At 42.6% G+C, this 24,015-nt stretch overlaps 1 protein-coding gene and 2 long non-coding RNA genes across 8 annotated transcripts in view; 1 reads left to right on the forward strand and 2 right to left on the reverse strand.

The window, feature by feature from the left end:
* The window catches only part of UNC93A (unc-93 homolog A), a 42,803-nt gene extending 38,267 nt beyond the window's left edge, over positions 1-4,536 (reverse strand). For 3 of the 5 annotated variants that reach the window (XR_005224772.2, XM_027833271.3, XM_027833272.3), the window contains exon 1: positions 3,867-4,533. The gene's annotated coding sequence lies outside the window, so the exon portion shown is untranslated. Of the gene's footprint in view, positions 1-3,866 lie in introns of all 5 variants that reach the window. The other 2 variants (XM_007071077.4, XM_037895157.2) reach the window with 2 other exon arrangements.
* A 1,835-nt stretch (positions 4,537-6,371) lies between these two features.
* LOC122465105 lies at positions 6,372-22,243 on the reverse strand. The gene is made up of 2 exons (XR_006289673.1): positions 22,172-22,243; positions 6,372-6,659 (listed from the first exon to the last, which is right to left on the reverse strand). It is a non-coding gene; the product is annotated as an uncharacterized LOC122465105 (long non-coding RNA).
* Positions 18,287-23,628, forward strand: LOC119565699. 2 transcript variants are annotated; one of them, XR_006289671.1, is made up of 3 exons: positions 18,287-19,663; positions 22,045-22,268; positions 22,569-23,628. It is a non-coding gene; the product is annotated as an uncharacterized LOC119565699 (long non-coding RNA). The 2 variants fall into 2 exon arrangements; XR_005224508.2 differs by lacking the exon at positions 22,045-22,268.
* The last annotated feature ends 387 nt before the right edge of the window (positions 23,629-24,015 follow it).

A 24,015-nucleotide genomic window follows, 5' to 3' on the forward strand; every position in this document is an offset into this window, starting at 1 on the left:
TAACATACCAAGAAGTCAAAGCTAGCTCCTGTTTTTGAGGAACATCCAGTTTCTGATATTTTTAGTTCTTGTTTTATAATTCAAGTAAATGCAGAAGAAAAATATTCTTCCAACCCCAAGTGAGAGTGAAGAAGTTATTAATATCCCTTTGAGAATAGGATATTTATAAATAAATGCAAGACTTTCTAAATAGACAGTGAAATACTGTCTCTTTATGTTAAGGACTATCACACTTGGCACACATACATAGAGTCTAATTTTCAGCTGAGCCTCAACCCAGCCTTTGTTTTGGAGGCGCAAGTATTGATAGTTACATACCCAACCTTCTCCTGTAGTGGTTGTAACCCAAACCAGTGCTGAACTGAACTAATGCATAAGAACATGACAGTGATACTGACTTTAAACAAAATTGAAACACCTCACTTCCCACTCTGATGCAAGAATAAACAGTGCACACATGCAACAGTGAGAGGCACTTTACATTTTCAAAATCCTTTGTTTTGTAATACTTCACTGTGTTGGTAGTCACTTAGAAAGGGAAGCTTTTTTAAAATAGTTTTTAACATGACACTCTTTTTTAAAGGCGCAATTGGAGAGACTGTCAGTTGAGAGCCAACACACAGTCTTTCCCACCAGCAACACCTGTTCCTGGAAAGCATTTTTGGGCTCTTTGGTTTTTTGATTGATCTGAGAGACATTTTGGCCTGCTGTATGTCCCTGTCCAGACCTTTGGCTTATCTGCCTTCTAATGAGTCTCTCCAAAGGAATGTGCAGACTCTTTACCAACGAAATCTGATAAGATTGAGATGTTCTTCATTTTGTACCAAGCTGTGAGCGTCTCCAGTGAGCCTGCTGTGTATCAACCCGACACCCCTTTCATTCCTTCTGTCAGTTTACCTAAGATTAAGTGAATCTCAAGATCTGAGCCGAACATGTGTGCAATCTCAGGTCTCAAGCAGGGGATCGACACACTCCTAGCTAAAAGCTCTCACTTGGAGGGATCACTGAAACTGGAAATGGAATGGACCAATTAAATTAATGACTCCATCCCACAGTCAAGAACGTTTGTTCTCTGAGGTGACTATAACTGAGCCCTGGCTTCTCTTAAATCACAACAGACTTCTGGTTGACTTTTTTTTTTCTCAAGTGTTCACCCCTCCCTCTGGCCATCCACCTTTTACTGGGGTATCTGTTCATTTTAGGCTTTCATTGAACAAACCCAACAAAAACAGAAGACCCACCCTAGATCCCTCTATCTCAGGCCACAGGCTGGCTGTTACTTTATTGGCTTTGATCTCTGGCTATGCCCACTAGCCAATGGATGCAGCTGAAGGAGGGATAAGTAGCATTTTGTGGCTCCCAGATCCTGGGTCATAAGAACGTAAGAACAGCCATACTGGGTCAGACCAATGGTCCAGCTATCTATCCTGTTTTCCAACAGTGACCAATACCGGGCACTTCAGAGGAAATGAGCAGAACAGGCAGCCATTGAGTGATCCACTCCCTGCTTCTGGCACCAACATAGTTTACAGCAGCCCAAAAGCTGCTCTAAACTATCCCTGGCTGCTGCTGGCCCCCAAGGGGTGACCACTTCCTGGGGGTTGCCAGAGCACACAAGTCATCTGGCCATGATTCCCTCCCAGAATGTTCCCAACCCTGGAATCAGGCTACAGCAGGGGGCGGAGTGACAGAAGGTAGCTATGCCAACTTTTCACGCCAGCTGGAAACATTGGCTGTTTTGCAGCCCCTTTGCACAGCTGGAGTGTCACCGATGGACTAGAATGCAGGCCCAGGATTGTCTTTAACAGCAGCAATTTTAAAAAAAAGAAACTTAAATAGCTCACTGTGTAAGGAGACCCCCTTCCAAGTTACTTGGGTTAGAGCCCTTTCTTGTGGGCTGACTGTTCTCTGAGTTTCCCCCACAGGCAAAGTCAGCAAGTTACATGCCCCATATTGGCAAGTTAACAAGGCCCACTTGTCTAACAAACTCCCCTTGTATAACCCATGCTGGCCTTATTATATTAGAGGCATGGATACTGGGGTTTCTTGCCAGCGACCAAGTTGGGGGTAGGGTGCTGTCAGACCAGAAAAGGTTCTTCTCTGTGAAAGGCCAGAACCACCCCACACACTCATCCTCTCCAAATGTCATATGTGATTCAATCTCTAAAGGTTGCGGCAGTATTAGTGACCTGAGAAAGGAAGTTAACCCTTCCCATGCTGCCTCCCAGGTCGGTGTTGTACATGGAAAACATAAGGCTGGAGCCTCAGGTAGTAATGGATGATCTGGAGATTAGACTCTTTCAGAGTATGTAACCAACACAGGGCAGCATGGCCTGTAACCAAAATAAAAGGGTTCCCAAGCCAGTACTGTCTTAAAGCAATCACTCTCTCCTTAAAGATCTTCCCCACTCCCCACCCCAATGGGAATGAGTCTACATCTCCAGTATAATATATTGTGGTCTTCACCCTGAAATTTCTGGAATCATACAGCCCCCAATTCAATATCCAATTAATCTGCTCAGTAGAGTAAGCGTCCAGTTAAAATCCAGGCTGCTCAGCCCAGGCTGTTTAAAAAATATGTTCTTTTATCACTGTGAAAGCCTGGTTGCATGGTTCTGCCTCACACACCTGCTGTGGTGCCTCACTGTTTTTTAAGCTCAAGCAAGTGTGGCGAAATGTGTCAGGAATCCCATGCAATAGCTGGCCACCTCCAAGAAGGAGCATACCTGCTTCTTGGTTTTAGGGAATGGGCTTTTTGGAGGGTCTCCACTTTCTCTGTGGGTGGAGGTAGGGTAGGTTGAACCTGCCCATTTCCTAGCAGGTATGTAGCTTCTCCTTTCCCAAATTTGCAGGAGTTCAGGTTAGCACTGACTCCAGCCTCCCTCAACTGTCAGTTCCCTCCTCACTCAGATGTGACTGATAAGCAGGACTAAAGATGACCCGTCATGCAGGTGGGCAGCTGCATACTGCTGGTGGCCATGGAGAATACAACCTATTAAATGCTGAGGGGTGGCTAAGTGGAATAACCCAAGTAGCAAAGGCTGTTTTCTCCTGGGAATCAATCAGGCCTAGCAGACAGCTACCAATCAGTGGAGTAATTCTGTCAACAAAGTGAAGGGAGGACAGAGACACTCACAGAACCAGGAGCTACGCTGTGCCCAAAGCTCCCAGCAGTATTAGTTCTCTCCTACCTCCACCTAAAGCTCTAAATGTCTGCCTCTACCCAACTTTCCATCCCTCTCTCCTCTACCCACAAATCCAGTCTCTACATCCTGTCCCTTCAAACACCACCCATTCTCCTCTCCGCAACCTACTCATAGATATCCCACTTCTGTTCACTGTTCCAAGGTGTCTACAGCCCCTTTGCTACATCCAGTATCCCTCTGCCCCTAGGTATGTCTAAATCTTATCCTGTGATGTCCCCCTTTCTATCTTCCTTCTGTGACACCCGCTTGCTTTTCTTTGCCCCCTGATGTATCCTATCATCCCTCCTTGCTCTGCTTCTCCCCAGTCCCATCTCTCCAGCCCTCCTTGTCTTCATCCTTCATCTCTCTGCTTTCTCCTCCCCAGCTCCTCTTCCCCACATCCCCAACCTAGTTTCTCCCTCTCAGGCTCCCCTCCTGCAAACCCCGTGCACACCCTGCCACGCTCCTCTTTCTTCATTCCTTGATGTTCCGCCTTGTCCTCCCCACAGTCCCCCTCCGCCTCCCCTCCCACACTGTCCACACCCCTCTGCTCCCTTTACCTATCCCCTAAGGTGGGAAGAAGAGAAACTTCCCCTGCTCTGCAGCTAGGGTGGGGAGAGGTGCCCAGCTAGAAAGAGAGCAGAGTGAATGCAGACGGGAGTCTCAGCTGTGGCTTCGTACCTGCACATCTGTGGGGCTCTGTGGTCCTTACTTGCAGGAGGCTTACAGCAGCTGCCACCTCTGCTGAGTCCAGTTGTTCAGGTAACCTGTGCTGGTCCTGTAGTAGAGGCTGGGACTGGCTTGGGGCAGGGTGCTCTCAGCACAGTAGGGCTCCTCCCCTGAATCCCAAATTGCCAGGACAAAGAAGCATTTCCTGCTTGCTCAGTCAGGGTGCCAGACTTAATCTTTGTGTCACAGATCCAGCAGGACGTTAAACTCAGCTGGGAGCTCCCCACACATGAAGTAGTCTGTTTCTCTAGTATGCGTATTGCATTCACTTCTCTACCTGCAGTAGCTCTCCTCTGCTTCAGCCCATCCACGTCTTACCTTCTGAAAATATCCTGCCTCGAAGCAGTTCACATCTGCATTTACCTCTGCTCTTTTGCATGGCTCAGAACAACTTGATTAATGCCCGTTTTACTGGCTTGTGCTTGGCTGCGTACAAGGTGACTCTGACTCAGCAGGACCGAGCACTGCTAAGAAAAAGCACATGCCCCTGTTGTGATATGGACCCTTTCTAACGAAAGGGGCAGGCAGATCCTGTTTGTAAACAACAGGGGCTTGTACCATGGCTGCTCTGCAAAACTCAGTCGCCACTTGTTGGCAGCTCAGGAAATTCACTCAACTGCTTGTTAACATCTCATATGATCACGCCTCAAAATTACTGGTGCACACATGACTCACTCTCCTCTTCAATCCCTCTAGTGGCATCCTGTCATCTTTGCTCTGAAGTTTAATTTTCTTCTCTTATCTGCAGGGCCATGTACAACTCCACCATGCCTACATCTCTGCCATCATTTCTTACCACTCCTCCCCTCTCTGTGCTAATGAAACCAGCCTGACTACTCCTCCTGCACTCATCTCTAAGCCACCTTCCATGCTGTCCCTAAACTTGCAACATCTTGCCGATTCCAATTGGACAGGAAGTATGGTCCAGCAGTTAAGGTTCTAGTTTAGCACCTCTGAGTTCAATTCACTACTTCATCACAGAATTCCAGTGCACCTGAGGGCAAGTCGCTTTGCCTATCCGTGACTGAGTTCCCTATCTGTAAAATGGGAATTTCTCTACTTCACAGGATTAAAAATTGTGAGGCACTCAGACACAACAGTGATGGGGGATCATATAAATGCCATAGATAGTTTGCCAGGCATATACCCATGTCAGCAATGCCCATTACCAAACTAACCCAAAAGATGCTGTAACACACAGATTTTCAAACTGGGTTTTGTGATCCCCAGAAGACCCACAAACAGGCCTCAAGGGGTCACAACTCTTCCCCTCCCTGTCTTTATAGCTAGACAGGAGGGGGGGAGCCTGAAACATTTTCTATTGGGCTCATGGGATGGAAAAGGCCAAGAACCACTGCTGTAATGTGCAGAAGCCTCTTGGTCTCCCAGTGTTCTTGGTGACGAGTGCCTGATAATAGCTCGTCTTAACTAATTAGCCTCTCACAGTTTGTATGGTAACTTCCAACTTATCTGTATGTATATATATATCTTACTATATGTTCCATTCTATGCATCCGATGAAGTGGGCTGTAGCCCATGAAAGCTTATGCGCTAACAAATTTGTTAGTCTCTAAGGTGCCACAAGTCCTCCTGTTCTTTTTGCGGATACAGACTAACACGGCTGCTACTCTGAAACCTGTTAAATGCTTTTGGTTCTGATTCTCCACTGCCTTGTACCTAGTGTGATCGTTTACACCAGTGCAAAGGGAGTGCTATTGGGGAAGCATTTCATACCTGCTTTGACGGGTGTAAATGACGATGCAAAGTGTGAGGCGGTCAAGACTCCGCCCCTCCTGCTACAAGCCTAGTTTATGCTCTGTAGCAGTTGCTCATGTGAACAGGCTCACTGAGTTCAGTGGGAGCAGGTACTACTGAATGTGAGAGAGGGTTGCAGAATCGGGCTCTTAGAATGCAAACTGGTGAAACGAAAACAGCAAAAAAAGGGAAAAAAAAAAATTTGGTATATGCCTGAGGTGCAATGAAAGGTCTCCTGCAGGGTAAATTGTACATTGCAGAAAAAAAGAGTGATGATTAGCACAGGTCAAAAAATGTTTTGTTTTTGTTTTTTTTCCCCCATGGAAGAGTTCAACAAAATCATTATACCCATCTTGCAGAGGCATTAATAACTGCAAGGTGCAAAGCACCTAAGTGCAGGGACTGTAGTGGTGGCTGGCCTTCCACATGCTGCATAATGGGAGGAAGCTCCTTGCTGGTCCACACACACACCTGCTATGTTCACAAGCTGGTCAGACTTTAACCCTTAGCCATTTGTTCAATTGAATTACCTTTCAGGAGGCTTGCTGTGAATTGCAATTTCAGTATCGATGAGGGACCTCTCAAAAGCAGTCACTGGAGTCTGTCACTGCAGTGGCAGCAATTTACAGCCTGTTCATCTGAATCAGTCCTGATTTCCCCCTCTGCGCTGTGAGGCTGGCAAACGTGGTGTTTGTTTGTTTGTAAAGTTGAATGTTCATTTATTAGGCAGACAATACAAAGAGATTCACTTAGATTTCTGACTCTGTGCTTGTGCCTTCAGCACTTTCACAACAATCTTCGGCTCCTCAGTCAGGAAAGCTCATTTGATTCCGTCAGGGACACATTTAGCACACGTGTGTAGTTCTAATCTTACCCAGATCTAAAAGCAAACAGTCCCAGTGTGCTCATTAGAATTGCAAAACTGTTTCCTGTTCCTTCTCTGTTTGAAACCTTCCTGTAGTCATGTCAGTTCCTGGTGTATGCCCTGAGCTAGTAAAACAAAATAATATTTATGAAGTCACCCCCACATAACCTCATCCCTTGCTAATCATGACAAATAATAGCAATCCTTATTTCCCAAAGAAAGCATAATCTTGAGATCAATTTTAAAATTGATTCTTTCTTGCATATCTAGTTCTTATGAATGGTCAAAACACTGCAATGCAGTTTACCCATCCCCAGGAAACAGTACTGGGTGACTGGAGACCAGTTTCTCAACTGCTGAGCTTTCCTGCTGCCTTTGGGCACGTGCCCATTGCAGTCTTATTTCCAGCTCTCAGAATATGTTTCCAGATGGTATACATTTGGCGATTAGGAAGCATTCTAAGGGCTTAAACTCAAGTAATGGACCCAGGGGACATACAAGTACATCCCAATTTTCATGCCCAAGTAGAAGAGCATGTGCACTGACCCTGGATGACCCAACTCGAGGGTTAATGGGTAATTAGTTCTCCATGCCTGTTCTTTCCTTGGTGTCTGCCAGTTGTAATGGTGAGTTTGTCAGTAGGAAACCCAAGCAAGACTTTAGCTCGCTTTACCTAGACCATTGCATTGCAATGTCAGGAAATAGTGGTAAGTAATTGATGTCAATTGTGGTGGTCTTTTGTGTATGTGTGACATAGTCACTAGTCTAGTCAGAAAGGGTCTAAGGCCTACAACACACCTCACATAAGTCACCAAATAATTTCAGGATGGTAATGATTTTCAGTAACCCTCAGCCTAATAAACTGAGTTTTTAAAAGATGAAACACTCTACATTCCATTCCCAGTCCCTCATTCATTCAATGACACCTCTGAAACACCCCATGTATACATGTTTTAACACTGTTTCGTGTTTCTGGAAGCTCAGGCTGTGACAGATATGGCAATTTTATGCAATCTCTTTGGGAGAACTTACTGTATTAAGTTTATGTGTCATTGTAGGCCTGGGATTGCATGTAATTCCATGGGGCAGGGTAATCATAGCCCTCCAGGAATTAAGAACAGTGGGGGATAATTAGGCTAATTCACTCAGGATGTAACACCTCCAGAGAAGTACCATGGGAGAGGCTTGCATATAATATAGTTCAAACTGGGTTCTTCAGAGACTAACAGACAATGAGAGGACTTGGATAAATAGCCTGAATTTAAACTGACTCAGGTCCTCCTTTCTCATCTTGCAGTGAGTAGACTGCTACGCTGACAAATGCCTGTGGTACTCTAAACATTGTTGGAGTAGCATTAAGGCCCCGTTGGAGGAGTGGTGGGGCAGTGTCAGAGGCACATGGTTACAGACCCTCCAAGCACTTCTGGAGGGAACAGTCCATGAACCAGCTAGGAAAGACTGTCACAGCAGCATGAGGGAAACCATGAAATAGCAGCCAGTTCCCAGTTAAACCACTTTCATTAACCTTCACAGTCGCTGTTTGGTAAAAGAGAGATGTTTACTGGATTCTCTAAAGCCAGTGAGCCAGAGCAGAGCTACATTTGGTTGTGGCTACTTTAAGAAGAAATTTTGTTATGAATTTTCAAAAATGATGTAATTTGCATATAAACATAGCTTCCGACGTGTACTGAAGTCATCAAAATAGCTCTGTGCCATTATTCAGCATTAAGTGGGTGGATATGAGAACAGCAGCAGTTCAAAATGTTGGGAGGCTAAGTCTGTACAGTAGATGAAGTCATCCATAATTTCAACACAAGTAACTTTGAGGGAGTGATCTCCAAAGCAGAGACCACAAGTATTACTTGTTTGTCCATTCTTTTGCAATGCTACTTCTTATAAACCAAGGCCTTCAATAGGACTTCTGCCCACGTATTAGATGAAAGAGGGTATGGGCCAACCCATGTGGGCATGAGACACTTTCTTTCAGTCACTAGCATTGTTTACACTTCATACAAGCATGATTCTCTTAGCCCTTCAGATTTAAAGTGGTCATATTTCCCAGCAAGCAAAATCATGATGTGATTTCAATAGATTAGTTAAAAATTTCTCTAGCAATAGTTCTGATAATTTCCAGAATGTTTGAACACTGAGGGTTTGAAACCAGAACCTGCAAAGCTAAAATATGACCCTCAACTGCTTGAGCTAAAGCACTTTGTAGCAGGCTCGCTAATCTCTTATATGAACCAGTCACTAGAGAGGAAAATGGCTCCACATTTTCCAAGCAGGGCTTACATGTGCACAGATTCAAATCACATGGGACAAAACTGATGAAAGCCCTCCACATTTTAAATAAAGGGGCAAGGGATTCAATTGCTCTATACTTGATGGCCACATGATGAAATGGACAAGCTGCAGAAGAATTATTGTGGGAGCTGGGGTCTAATGTAGATCACTCACTGTGGCTAGATATCACATATAATCTTGTTAGAGAAGTTTTGCTTTGGTTTAGGGATAATGTAACTGATATATGGTGGTTTTAAATTTGTGATGTAACTATTTTATATGGCTATGTTAACCTAAAGTGGCTTGGATTTTAGTTCTTTCTCCCTCTGTTTAAAAGCATGTATAATTTAAGCATAAGTGGAACAGAGAGTATCTTCTATGGAACTTGAAGGAGAAAAAAACCACAGCATTAACTGAAAAGAGGATTTGAAAGGGAACTGCTCAGTATGCATGCAGACTCACCAGCTGAGTGTCTCCTCATTTGCATACAGAAGCCTAAATCCACATGTTCTGTAAATGCCAGGGCCAGCCCGTGGGAGTGGGGAGATCTACCAGTCCTGGGTCTCAAAGCTCAACTCAGGCTGCTTTAAACAATTCCTATTTGGCTATGCAAAAAGAGATTGCTCTACCAACTGGGGATCGCTGGAGGGCAGTCTCCTCAGGCCACACCCTCAGAATGTCCCTCTGCAATGGGTGCTGGGAGCTGGAAAGGAGTAGACTAGATACCAGCTCTGTGCCACCCAAGGATGCCCCCACACCAGGAGAATCCCCATTTAGGAAGAACCACTGACTTTCTTGCCCCTTTGACTGCTGTTGGAGCAGCACAAAGGACCTGGAGTGGAGCTCAGGATTGAACTCAGAGGGTATGAAATACCCCGTGTTTGGGATTGAAATCAATGGGACTTACGCATGTATTTAAGTTAAATACATATTTAAGTGCTTTGCTGAATCAGGGCCTTGATCCTGAGCTTTAACTATTTTTATTTTCAATTCTTTTCCATTTTTTAAAAGTTCAAATTTTAGGTTCAACATTCCTGTGGAGATTGACTTTTATTAAGATAAGTTTTTTGGCAGTACACATATATCCTAAGACCGAGAAACAGAGTTCAACTTGGGGCAATGGGTTGCAATAGGAAAAGATCATTTAATTTATGGTTTAAAAATGGACAAAGACATCTATCTGATTTTGGTGTTTAAATTAGAGCAGAGCTCTTCTGAAAATCTGATCTAAGAGTTGGGTGTATCTAAGACTACATTCCGATTGGGTTAGAAATACTGTGATTGTAGCTTTCTCCCATTTCCTTCTTGTAAATGTGAGTCATTATTGTCTCCTCTTGGAATGTAACCTGCAGAAAGTCCAGTGTGGAGTTGCTTGTACTCAATAGATGACAATCAATACGTGAAATGGTTTCTGGCTGTAAAATTGACTCGAACAATTTAGAGACCACTGAAAATCTGTAGATCTTTGGGGGAGGAAGTAAAGAAAAATCAGACTGCAGTATTCTGTATATTTGCTGCAGAGCTGAGAACAAAGAAAATAACCTTGTGGGACAGAAATAATTCATTATTGCTAACCTCCATTTGTTTCAAAATGTTTTGTAAAAGTATTTGTACATGCTCTTAAAATATCCTTTGCGGACTAACTCATGCTTCTCTGCACTAGAGGAACAAAAAGGAAAACACCCTGGGTCAGATTCTGCTACTCTTACTCATGTAGTGTAGCATTCATGTCAATGTGACTATTTTTGAAGGAAGGTTGTTCCCAGCATAAATAAATACATCAAATTGGGGGCATTTGTGCGCTTTAATGTTGTGCAATACTTAGATTGCCCAGGGCTTGGTGTATTATAAAAATGTAAGATAAACAGGTAGGGGCATGGTATTATTTAGAATGGAATGAATTATAATGTTCATGTATCTGAGGGAATGATAGCACTTAGTCTGAGCCAAATGATAGTGGACATTATGGAAGCTTCCTCCATACAGCTTTGCTAACAAACCTCAGTCCTAACCCAGGAGACCCTATTATAGTGATTTTTTTTCTGGGCATAGACTACCAAGGTTTCCAATCATGGAGCGGCTGTGTGACATGGAGAGGCTTGTACAGTGACAATATATATCGACTACTCTGTCACAATATGACATTTTACAAAGCAAGAGATGTCATCATAGAGAGATTAGTGCTTGTTTTCTGAAATCCATCTTGAAAATGTTGAAAAATAATTGAGTGAGTATGCTTTAGAGATGAACATATATTAAAACCCACGTTATGACCCCAAATCTTGATCTGGACCTCAGATCTGAGTTCACAGCTTGTACTTATTTAATGGGCTGAATCTAAAGACTGGATCTGAATATCCAGTTCTTTGACAAATTCTGTATTCAGATCCAGATGTCAAATTAGTATCTGGGGTTTGATTCAGGCCCATTTCTAGTATTTTTTCCCCAAGAAACCTTTCCATTACAAAAAGTTGAAGCAAGGGTAATTTTCCAGTGGGTCACTTTAATGCATTTACAAGAAGGTCCAACGTAAAGGGATTTTAGGAATACAAAATGCCATTTAGCACGCTAGCCCTTTTTAATTATTATTTATTTATTTATTTTTAGTTGTAAGTCTTTTTCTCTATCCTCACAGATTCCTTCCTTCAGAAAAGATCTTGGTATTTCTTGAACTCATTTAGGCTCTTTGCTTCAATCATGTCCCTGGTAATTTATTCCATATATTATCCTTTGTGAGAAGTGGCTTGTCCCTACTTATTCTGAAAGCCAGATTCTCATCCAAGTTCCATCAGTTTTACACAGGTGATTCTTGATGAGTCACACCAGCATAATACTGGCATAACAGTGTGGATAATCTGGCCCTGGATTTTTACTTCTTTTTAATCCTCCTCATCAGAACATCTTTTTCATAAACTTTGAGTGAAGAGCTGATAAACATAGAAACTGAACATAACAAATAGCAGGGTTAGTGAACTTGTCAGCAAGGTAAGGAAGCAAACTGGAACCTGGAAATCTGCTCATTCAGCATCTGGGTCAGTTTAAGTAAAGACTAGGCAAGGCGAATTATCAAAGAGATCTCTGGCCCATATGATCTTGTCCTTTTCTCTAAAAACTTTCTGTGAAAATCTATTTAGTGTTCTGAAGCATATAAAATGTAAAAGCTTCCTTTCCAAGACTCAGAAGTATTAGATTTAGAAGTGCATCAGAAGAGGGCTAAGGAAAATGAAAGCCAGATGTTACTTAGGAGCTACAAAAGCAGTATGATGATCCATATGGTTCCATGAAACTTCAAAAGATGGCTCAAGGTAACAGGTGGTTACTGTGTCTCAGTGTTCCATATTTGGAGCTAAAATAACACTTCCTACGCTTATCCTTTAATACAGCAACTCCATTTATAAAGGTTTCAGAGTAACAGCCGTGTTAGTCTGTATTCGCAAAAAGAAAAGGAGGACTTGTGGCACCTTAGAGACTAACCAATTTATTTGAGCATGAGCTTTCGTGAGCTACAGCTCACTTCATCGGATGCATATCTCCTGCTGGTAATAGCTCATCCGAGATGAGCTATTACCAGCAGGAGATATGCATCCGATGAAGTGAGCTGTAGCTCACGAAAGCTCATGCTCAAATAAATTGGTTAGTCTCTAAGGTGCCACAAGTCCTCCTTTTCTTTTTCCATTTATAAAATGGACCATATAAATCCAGTGATCTGACTGGCCACTGACTAGGCTATTGCGAGGTCAGCAGCAAGGGTTGGAATTTGCTTACTCAGTCACACAAAATATCACTTTGCCCAGTTTCAAAAAACAGATTTTAGTGGTGAGGAATGAGCTGTCAGATGAAAGCACAAAACAGAGAATAACAGTTTTGGAAGTTTTAAAAATCTTTTTCTGTCTCTTCAACAGCGGGATATAGATGGGGAGTGGAAAACTGTATGTCAGAAAGATAAAGGTGAAAATGTGTGTGGAACAATTTCTTTTTTGGTAAATGATCCCCTGTGCTGGAAAGGAGAGTTGACAGCCCACTGGAAGAACCTGACTTCGTAGTAACAGAGGGAGATTTGGAATACTTAGGTTCCCTAGAACAACAGGCTCAGATCCTGACAGGGTGATATAACATACTTCTGACACACATGAGTCCTGGAAAGACAGAATGAGTTTGTTTCTTGGCTCCAGTCACCTGACCTGGGTCAGGAATCCAATGATGTTAACGCCTGTCAGATGATAAAAGTTAATACTAGAACAAATGGAAAAAATGGGAAAATGTATTGTGAAAAAAATCATCCCTTTTTTTCATCAAAAAAACAAAATTCAGATTTTTTCAGTGAGCTCTGGTCAGTACCACACATCTTACTGTGTCATGGGCTTTCAGGTGAACTCTTAAAAACCTGTCAGTCCTTTATGGACATGAAAGATCCTGATATACTTTTGACAAGAGCAGGCATTTACTCCATGACTTTGACCAAAGAATCATCCATTACTCCCCACAAATCCACAGTTGACTGTCCGCTGGTTTCCCACCCAGAGGTGGCTGCATTTCAGAGGAGCTATAAGGAGATACATTACATGAAAGGTGCTATGTATTGGTACAATATTATTACTCCAAGTTTCCTGGGCATAACTCAGGTCTGGGGAAAAACGGGATCTTGTGCTAGAGAAATGGGACTGTTATTCAGAACTGTTGTTCTACCTACTCTAATGATGTGCAGAATTTACCTGGGTAGCATTAGTTTGTCAGTGAGGCAGGCAGGAAATCATTTATTTATGACAAGAATAGTCCCCCTGCAACCCTCTCAGCTAAAAGCAGATTGTATTGGGTGTGCGTCTGGCCAGAATTTGAATCCGTCTGTTTAATGGGAAAGTCACCATGGAACACTGAAAATACCTTTTTTTAAAAAAATGTAAGACAAAGCAACAGAATCCTCCACCACCACCTACTTGCCTAATTGTTCACAGTGCTCACGGAGATTATGCATTACATCACCTCTGCCAATCCTTGGTAACTCAAAGTACTTCAGCGATGCTTTAGAAATAATTGAAACACACATAAATCCATATATTTTTTTTCCTTGACCTAAATCTCCCATAAAGCAGACATTTCAGGCTAGATTGCAGGGAACTGGAATACAAGTTATCTCCTCACTGCACAAGTAAACGCATTTCAGGCACTCCAGGTCACGCATTGCGTTATGTCGTGTAATACATTTCTAGTGCTTGAGACTCCAATGCACACCCTGTCATGTGTTGTTATGAATTACTTATAACACACACAAGCACCAAGGGAAACTGTGCAAGGCAGTGTCTGGTAGAGCCAGTGAGTTAGTACTCTGATTGAATGAGATGAAGGTCACTGAACACAGTAGGTTGCATTCTCTACTTGATGCATGTTCCTAACTCCCATTAATAGTAATCGGGGGGAAGCTGTATTGCTGGCTGGACTGAGGAAGTCTTAACTGATGTGGCAAGTTTGCTGTTGTGAGTGGGAAAGTTCAGGATTATTTTCCTATACAGGGCAGATCCCCCAGGTGTCAATTAGTACAGTTTCAATGAAGTCAATGGGGCAAGGCTGATTGACACCAGCTGAGGATCAGGCCCATACTATATAAATATGTACTCCAATTTTCCTGTCTGATTTACACCTCCTAGAAGCCAAATGTAGTTAGTGGGATTGCATAAATTGTAAGTCCAAAGGGTTACTGTTTTTTTCAGAGCCTTTCCCCCTTTCCATTAATTGCAGTCATAGCCAATCCAGAATTACTTACAGTGTAAATGATCCCCCGCTCTTGCAGTATGTGTGTTAGTTAAAGACAAAGGAGACTTAACTGCTCATGGTGGAGCTGTCCAGGAGATTAAACTCTCCTGTAAGGTTCTGTGAAGGAGGGAGTAATTTATGTAGGCATAGATTGTGGTATTTAACCACAGGCCTGCGTTGCATGCACTGGGGAGCTGCCCTGCCCCTGGGGAAGCTCTGGGAGGGACAGTGTCTCAGAGAGAATGTACGAGCAACAACCTTCTTTGGGATGGTGCTGCCTGCATCCTGCAATGTACCTCCGCAGGTCTGTGAGGAAGGAGAAAGGAGGACCACTGTCTCCTCTGCCCCTTCTTTGGGATGGACTCTAGGGCACAGAGCGAGGTTGACTAAAATAGGTTGAACAAGTTGAGTCTGGAGGAAGGATTGAAACTGTGCAGTTCCCCTCATGTCAAACCCCAGTCTGTTCATGTGCCCAATTGCCCTGCTTCATGGAGTTTCAGCCTGTGGTGCCATCAGTGGAGCCCACAATCCTTTGCCATATGCATTCTTTCTAGCCTATGTTACTATTTCTTATGGGTGTTATGGTAGCAGTTAGGTGCCCTAGCCAAGATCAAGATCATGTTGAGATAGACTCTGAACAAACACATTGTAAGAGACGTTATCTGCTCTGAAGAATTTACAATCTAAATAAACAAGACAGACAAAGGATAGGAGAAAAGAAATATTATCCCCATTTTATTCACGTTAAACTGAGGCAAAAAGACATTGTGATTTGCCCACTCTCACAATGGAATATGATAGGAAAGGTCAGGTAGGCTCCACATACTTAATGTATCCTGCTGGTGTGTGTGCAAGTTGGAACCTCTCACAACTCATGTCCTTTCTTAGTATAGGTCTGATCCACTAAATGCAGCTCATTTGGGAAGTGATACTACCTACAATGCTTTTAAGACTCCCAGAGTTTGAAAGGCACTATATATAATCCAATGCTGTTCTTGTTTACACACTCTGTGCCTAGTCAGGCATGATCTTCACCAGATAGTGTGTGGAACTTGTTCTTGACTTTCATAAGGCTGGATACTTAGAAATCTTAAGCAGATAACTTCTTATCTCCAGCTTTCTTTGCCTACTTGAAATTGAAGTCTCCTGCTAAAAGGTAGTTAACTGTTGGGTTGCTTTGTTGTTTTTTCCCTAAGGAATCTTAGCTCCGTCCTGTTTATCTCACATCTGAAGGTTTTAAATTTTCTGGTAGACTTATTTTCTTCTCGCACAGAAATGGGTTTGAGCTGCCCATGTAAAAACATATTCTTTATAATGAATTATCTTGCCTTGGGTGCAAATAAAAATCAAACCATTTGGGTTTAATGGATGTTTAGTGCAGAGATGTTCATGGTAATATTGGCTGAGTTGGTGGCACCCTTCTAACAATTAATCAGAATGAACAAAGATTTGTGCGGTTTCATTCCCTGGCTGACGAAAGCTATCTTCGAGCATTTTAGTTGCTTTGACCCACCTTCATGAAAACACGGACAGTATTACCAATCCTAAGCATTCAAAAATAATGAGATTGGTTTAATAAATAATAATAGTCACACCTAGCTCTTGTATAGCATTTTTCATTCATAGATCTCAAAGCACTTCACAATCTTCCTATATTTATCGTCACAACACCCCTGTGAGGTAGATGGGGAACTGAGGCACAGAGAAGCTTGCCCAAGAGAGAGACTTGCCCAAGGTCACACAAGAAGTCTGTGTCAGAGCATGGAGATTTTTAACATTAATAATTGCTGGGATTTATTTGCCTTCTGGCTTTTGAAACTTTGTGGTTCACTTTTTCTTCACAATTATGAGGTCTAGAAACTTTGTTTTTTACAATGAAAGCTGAGTTTCTCACATAGCCATGTTTCAGAGTAGCAGCCATGTTAGTCTGTATCCGCAAAAAGAAAAGGAGTACTTGTGGCACCTTAGAGACTAGCAAATTTATTTGAGAGTAAGCTTTCATGAGCTACAGCTCACTTCATCAGATGCATTCAGTGGAAAGTACAGTGGGGAGATTTATATACACAGAGAACATGAAACAATGGGTGTTACCATACACACTGTAACAAGAGTGATCAGGTAAGGTGAGCTATTACCAGCAAGAGAGTGCAGGCGTGAGGGGGACCTTTTGTAGTGATAATCAAGGTGGGCCATTTCCAGCAGTTGACAAGAACGTCTGAGGAACAATGGCGGGGGGGGGGAATAAACATGGGGAAATAGTTTTACTTTGTGTAATGACCCATCCACTCCCAGTCTTTATTCAAGCCTAAGTTAATTGTATCCAGTTTGCAAATTAATTCCAATTCAGCAGTCTCTCGTTGGAGTCTGTTTTTGAAGTTTTTTTGTTGAAGAATTGCCACTTCTAGGTCTGTAATCGAGTGACCAAAGAGATTGAAGTGCTCTCCGACTGGTTTTTGAATGTTATAATTCTTGACATCTGATTTGTGTCCATTTATTCTTTTACGTAGAGAGTGTCCAGTTTGGCCAATGTACATGGCAGCAGGGCATTGCTGGCACATGATGGCATATATCACATTGGTAGATGTGCAGGTGAACGAGCCGCCGATAGTGTGGCTGATGTGATTCAGCCCTATGATGGTGTCCCCTGAATAGATATGTAGACACAGTTGGCAACGGGCTTTGTTGCAAGGATAGGTTCCTGGGTTAGTGGTTCTCTTGTGTGGTGTGTAGTTGCTGGTGAGTATTTGCTTCAGGTTGGGGGGCTGTCTGTAAGCAAGGACTGGCCTCTCTCCCAAGATCTGTGAGAGTGATGGGTCGTCCTTCAGGAGAGGTTGTAGATCCTTAATAATGTGTTGGAGGGGTTTTAGTTGGGGGCTGAAGGTGATGGCTAGTGGCGTTCTGTTATTTTCTTTGTTGGGCCTGTCCTGTAGTAGGTGACTTCTGGGTACTCTTCTGGCTCTGTCAATCTGTTTCTTCACTTCAGCAGGTGGGTATTGTAGTTGTAAGAACACTTGATAGAGATCTTGTAGGTGTTTGTCTCTGTCTGAGGGGTTGGAGCAAATGCGGTTGTATCGTAGAGCTTGGCTGTAGACAATGGATCGTGTGGTGTGGTCTGGATGAAAGCTGGAGGCATGTAGGTAGGCATAGCGGTCAGTAGGTTTCCGGTATAGGGTGGTGTTTATGGGATCGATGTACCAGCAATGCCCCTCTGCCATGTACATTGGCCAAACTGGACAGTCTCTACATAAAAGAATAAATGGACACAAATCAGACGTCAATAATTGCAACGTTCAAAAACCAGTCGGAGAAGACTTCAATCTCTTTGGTCACTCGATTACAGACCTAAAAGTGGCAATTCTTCAACAAAAAATACTTCAAAAACAGACTCCAGTGAGAGACTGCTGAATTGGAATTAATTTGCAAACTGGATACAACTAACTTAGGCTTGAATAAAGACTGGGAGTGGATGGGTCATTACACAAAGTAAAACTATTTCCCCATGTTTATCCCTCCCCCCCACATTGTTCCTCAGACGTTCTTGTCAGCTGCTGGAAATGGCCCACCTTGATTATCACTACAAAAGGTCCCCCCTACCCCGCTCTCCTGCTGGTAATAGCTCACCTTACCTGATCACTCTTGTTACAGTGTGTATGGTAACACCCATTGTTTCATGTTCTCTGTGTATATAAATCTCCCCACTGTATTTTCAACTACATGCATCCGATGAAGTGAGCCGTAGCTCACGAAAGCTTATGCTCACATAGTCACATGTGACTCCAGGAACTGGGACCTTAAGAAAAACACCAAATATCATGGAGTTAGAAAAAAAGACACCCCTATCATTGTTTGTCTGCTTTTTACAGCTTAAAAAATAAACACACTTTCCCCCCCAAAACCAAACCAAAACAGAAAAACAACCCTGTGGTGATATGAAAGAAACGTGTGTGTGTGTGTGCGCTATACAGGCCTTTCCTTGTAATGCTCTGTCTCAAAAGTCATGTCATTCAAGAGCTGCTAGCCCAGTCTGACACTTCCAAGCTACTTGTCTCTCTAAAGGTAGCTGTGTGGGAAGCTTCCCTGTTCAAGACATCATGTTCCAGTTAACAAGAGTCAATCTCCCCTCCTGCCCATATCTAAACAATTGAGGAAGCTGAACATAAAGTTATGTGGTCAATTAGTCAAACACAACATTTCAAAGGACCTCTTGACCTCTCAAAACTGGGCAGGAAAGTGGAGGGATGAAGCAGAACAAGTAATAGAGAACTCTACAGTTTTCCAATGCTTTGCTCCTTCAACTAGGTTCTGCTCTCACTTGCACCAACGACGGTTTATTCCAGAAAGTAGCCTCACAACTCTGGCAGCAAGATATTAAGTGAACTCAACCAGTGAAACGCAAAGTAACATATAAGGACAACTTCCCTGAAAAACCACTCTTTGGCTGAGGGCAGCACACTGTTCTCTCGCAACTCCTGAAAATGGCTGGCCTTACAAATTAACTTTTGCATTGGTCTCATACTCCACACTTTGCAGCATGGGTTTAAAGCTGCTAACAGGAACTGCCCCTTGAGAACAAGGACAGTTGGTAAAGACAGTAACAGTAATTATTTTTCTCCAGGTGGCTTGTGTATTCTTTTTTATTTCTATTACATTTTCCTCTGGAAATTGCATTAGTCTGTTTTCCTGTGTCTGTTCTGAACCTTCCTTAATTGTATTTTATCAGTATCTCCAGTTATATGTCAACAGTTATCTGAACGCAGCAGCCCAGTGTAGCATTCCCTGTTTTCATTCACCGTGTTAACAGATGCATCTCACTCATGCATAACTTTGCTTTTGGAAAGTGACTCAGCACTTACTACATGTTTTCCAATGTATTTCATTTCTCTCTCCCAGCAGTAACCATTATTCTTCCACTTACAGTAAATATGAAAGGTTTTTATTCTTTAATGCCTAACCCAGTCTGGGCTTTTGCCTTAAACCTGATTGCTTTTATGTATGTAACATGTGTATTCATCAGCATTTGATTCACTTTCTTGAGCTGGTATCTGCAACAGTTCACTGGCCAGGCTTACAACTCAGAGTCTGAAGCACACACACGCAGGTTAGACTGTTTTTTTAATTATTATTATTATAGGTAAGATTATTAACAGGAAAGTTGTACATTTATTGTATTTTATGTTAGAGGAAATTGGGAAAAGGTCTGCACTCCAGTAACAATCAGAATGCTGATCTGGATTCTACTCCAGGATATATCAACATCAGAGCCAATTTGGGAATCCTTCCGTAATACTACTCAGAATTTTTGTCCACAATAGCCCTAAAGCCTTGACTGCCCTGGTACAGCAGAACAAGTCAGTAATCCTAATGGGAAACCACTCAGCAACTATCCCAAGTAACCCACTTACTCCCCTTGGTGACAGAGATGAATTACTTTGGCAGTTTTATGGGGTGACATCTGTTTCCCCAGATGTTCATGGTGGTGGAGGGAAGCCAAGTGCTGACTCATATGCTTTATGACGCTGCCGCTCAAAGTAAAATCTAGCACATTTTTTAGGTTGGGTTTAATGAAAACGTCAATCAATAAAGCACCTACAAGCAATAAAAGGTTTTTGCAATGGAAATACACCCTACCCTTGAAAAGACAATTCCCCACTATGATTGTTCAGAGCATCTGAAAACAATTTATTGACCAGACCACCAGATGTCATTGAAGTATCAGTCTGAGAGAAGTTAGCTGACATTCTTGGACATTTCTGAAATAGTCATAATAAAAAAAGAATCCAAGGAATAAAGGGAAGCCCATCTGTGTTTTACAACCAGAGTGGCACAGCAAAACAACGCCAACTGTGTTTATTGGCGCTGAAGTAAGTTGCAAATTATTTTTGCTGGTCTCTTTCGAGTGTAAATCTAAGACCCTAGGCAGGCTAAGCAGTATTCAGAGCCAGGAAGCATCACTAGTGCAGCCACAAAATCCAAGCAACTAAAATTAGACGGGTGAGTGACAGAAAGACTTTGGTAGGGTACCCCAAGAGGATATGAATTGCTGACCTCTTCAGAAAGCAGATTTCACTAAATTTACTTGGTTTGCTTTTTACTTAGTTAATCTGATGCTAGGAAAGAAGCAGCCTTGTCATCCTTTGAGACTTGAAGTCATCAGTTTATCCATGGTACAGATATGTAAGGGATCATGGCGATTGATTAACCACTCTGCTCCCATTAGTGTGCCCCAAACCTCAGTTTGAGGCACCTCTAACAATGCGTGGAGCTGGTTGGATGGCCAACTGCCAGAGGAATTGGGGACAATGTATTCCCAGTTGAGGGTATCTAGCTGCAGAATGAATTTCCAAGGAGGTTACACAAATGCAGAGTCTAACCACCTCTAGGAAATGCTGCACAATCTTCCTTATTTGACAAAGCTTTTCTACCATAACCAGAATGCTATTCAGCATGTCTGCCCTTGGGAGCAACATTTGTTGCTGTTTTGTTGTCTGTTCCTCCACTGTTATATAATCAGTAAAACCCCTTTCAAATCAGCAATTGATTTGAGTACCATCGCAATTCACCGGGCATCACTACACACATGAAACTCAGAAGCCAATTACATTGATATTCTCCTTCTGAAGGATTTTACTTTGCAGACAATTTATTCATATATCTCCATGAATAAATACTGGAGTCCTGATTCTCTAGTCTTGCACCTTGTGTAGTTATTTACCCCAGTCCAAAGTGGGGTAAAATGCTACTATTCTGCTCTGACAGCATTTTACACCCACTTTGCACCAATGCAAATGAATACACAAGATGCAAGATGGGGGAGAATGAGGCTCAATAAATACAGATAGCAGTTGCTACTCCAAATTGTAGCACCAAAGGACACAGCATCCCTTACGCCACTAACTCCTGTGATAGATTGTAACAAGGGGCATGCACTCTGTCTTGGAAACCTCTCTGTGCAGATAAGCAGATTTTATGGTTACTTGAAAAAAAAAATCTCTTAAAATGATTTCTTAACATGCATTGGGCTCTGCAGTAGATTCTCTGGAGGCAGTTGCTTTGTTAATTGTTACAAAGACCTGTCTGGGAGTGCAGAGGAGACGCCCCTACAACATTACACATATCTCACTGCTTTTGGGCCAGATAGGTAAACTCTCAGGGCCTGATTCTCCTCTCTTACCAGTGAATATAAGGAGGAGTCTGGCCCTAATCCAATGTCCTTTGAAGTCAGTTAGAGTCTTTTCACTGACTTCAATGGATCCTGGATAAAGCTTTGACAAGCATTTTTTTAATACAGCACACCCCCCCACCCCCACCCCCAAAATACAAAATTGCGTTGGAGAAGTCAAGGTTACCCTGTCCATTTGGAACTGCAGAGAGGACATCTACATTAGCTAAATTGGAGTTTCACCTAGACTTTAAAACACGCTTCTTAATTGTCCAGTCCTTGATTTTTGTTTCTCATCTCAAAGACATCACTTTCTGTAGCCTAATAACCTCTAGCTCTATGCTGAGCCAGTGACTCAGAAGGAAGAGTGCCACCTACTGAACCACCAGCAGCATTATAAATAAAGTGGAGATGGGCCTAAATAAAATAATCCAGTTCTAAACATACCTGAACTTTGGGAAAGTTTACACCCTGCTTGTCTTCTGTCTCTAATGAGCAGAATGAACTGCATCTGAACTCAGGAGAAGTCTGGATCTAAATCCAGGTCTGAACTTTGAGGTTTGGAAACCTCTCTGAAATAAAGTAACTTTATTTAAATAGCACCCGAGGCTTATATGTGCAGCTATTCAGAAGAAAGGAGTATGGTGGGGCTGGAGGAGAAGGGTGATCTAGTTTTTAAGCAGCTGAAAAGATAAGATTAGCTCTCTATGTTGTTGATGCTTCTGTTACCCTAGCACTGCCTTAAACATTATAAAGGACAGTGAATCAGACCCTTCCCCATATTTATTGTTCTTGTCTCTTCTGTGATCACTAATGGTCAGCACTGTTCCTTTGGTCTGAGCAGTGATGCATGGAGATACAGCAGCCAGCACTGAGGTCTGCCGCTCTGTTGGAAAACATCCAGGCTTTCGGGACCTGCAGTCACTCACTCAACAAACTGTCACTTTGCTGTTCCTAATGTTTTGCTGCCCTGGGCAACTGCCTGTTCTGCTTCTGTTGCAGAGCCAATCTTCCATGGAAACACTACCAGCCCACCCACAACTGCAGCTGCATTAGACCATCCGCTGTTGCAACATGAATCACAGGAATACAGATTCAGAATCTAAAAGAGAAAGTATCTGCACTGCTTTGAGTTTCGACCATCATCTGTAAATTTACAGTCACCACAGCTGAGGAGGGAGGCAAAGGGTCAGCCACTTTCATTTCTCTCTCCTTCCTGGGAGCCAAACTGGTTGCAAGTAAGAGCATCGGTGGGGCTGCTCTAAATTATGCCAACTGCAATGGCCCCCTAGTGGTGGCCCAGGGCTGCTGGAGTGCATCACACACTGGCTCTGCCTCCTTCCCCACATCACAATATATCTGAACTGTGGATGTCTGTGGATGCTTTAAATTCTCTCCATGTTGCTAGAGTGGTGCAAAGGGGATTTAATCAGGATTGAAGTGCTATGTGTTTGAACTGAATTGTCTCTCTGAGGATGTGCAAGCTTCTGGAAGCAGGGACCAGATCTTCCCTTATGTTCTGTAAAGTCCTGAACACAGGAATGATGATAAAAATGCAATTATACTTCATGACCTGGCTTTACAAACGGCATTGTGGGTTACCATGGCTAGTGGCTCAATAACAATTTTGCTCTGGCTACAAGTGAAAAGATGGCCTTTTTCTAACTGCCAGCCCACAAACTCCACCTCGGATCAAAAAGTCCAGGTGGAGTCTTTCTTGCTCTCACGCCACTATTTGCTAAGTTCCTGTTGCAGAATCTTTAACAATTCTGTTAATTATGAAGAAGCTGATAACTATTACAGGCATTGTAAGGTGCATGAGTCAGAAAAATCCAGTTCAATCTCTCTCTGTTGGGCTCTGCAAAGCTATCAGGATTGGAATAAAATATATTATTGTCAGAAAAGTTGGTGTACACACAGTCTGTTGAGTAAGGAAGTGTTGTTTCTAACATAGAGCTTCTGGGCCAGATTTTGATTTTTGTTACATCAATGGAAATCTGGAATAATTCCTTGGGTTATTTGAGTTTTACACTAGCCTAAGTGAGGGAGCAGAATGATGCATTTTAACCATAATTGCCCTTTATTAATAACAATACTAAATGCTGCACAAATAAACATAGTTATACCAATGAAATAAAAACCAGCAGGATCTTATTAAAGGGGAAAAGGCAAAATGCCACATTTATTGTGAATACAGAAAGAATCATAGTAAGCAGTTAGTTATAGCTATAACATTCCATTCAGTCTCATATTTATTCACACATTCATTCATACATACACACACACACATA

The sequence above is a fragment of the Chelonia mydas genome, chromosome 3, assembly GCF_015237465.2.
Source record: "Chelonia mydas isolate rCheMyd1 chromosome 3, rCheMyd1.pri.v2, whole genome shotgun sequence".
Classification (NCBI taxonomy): Eukaryota; Metazoa; Chordata; order Testudines; family Cheloniidae; genus Chelonia; species Chelonia mydas.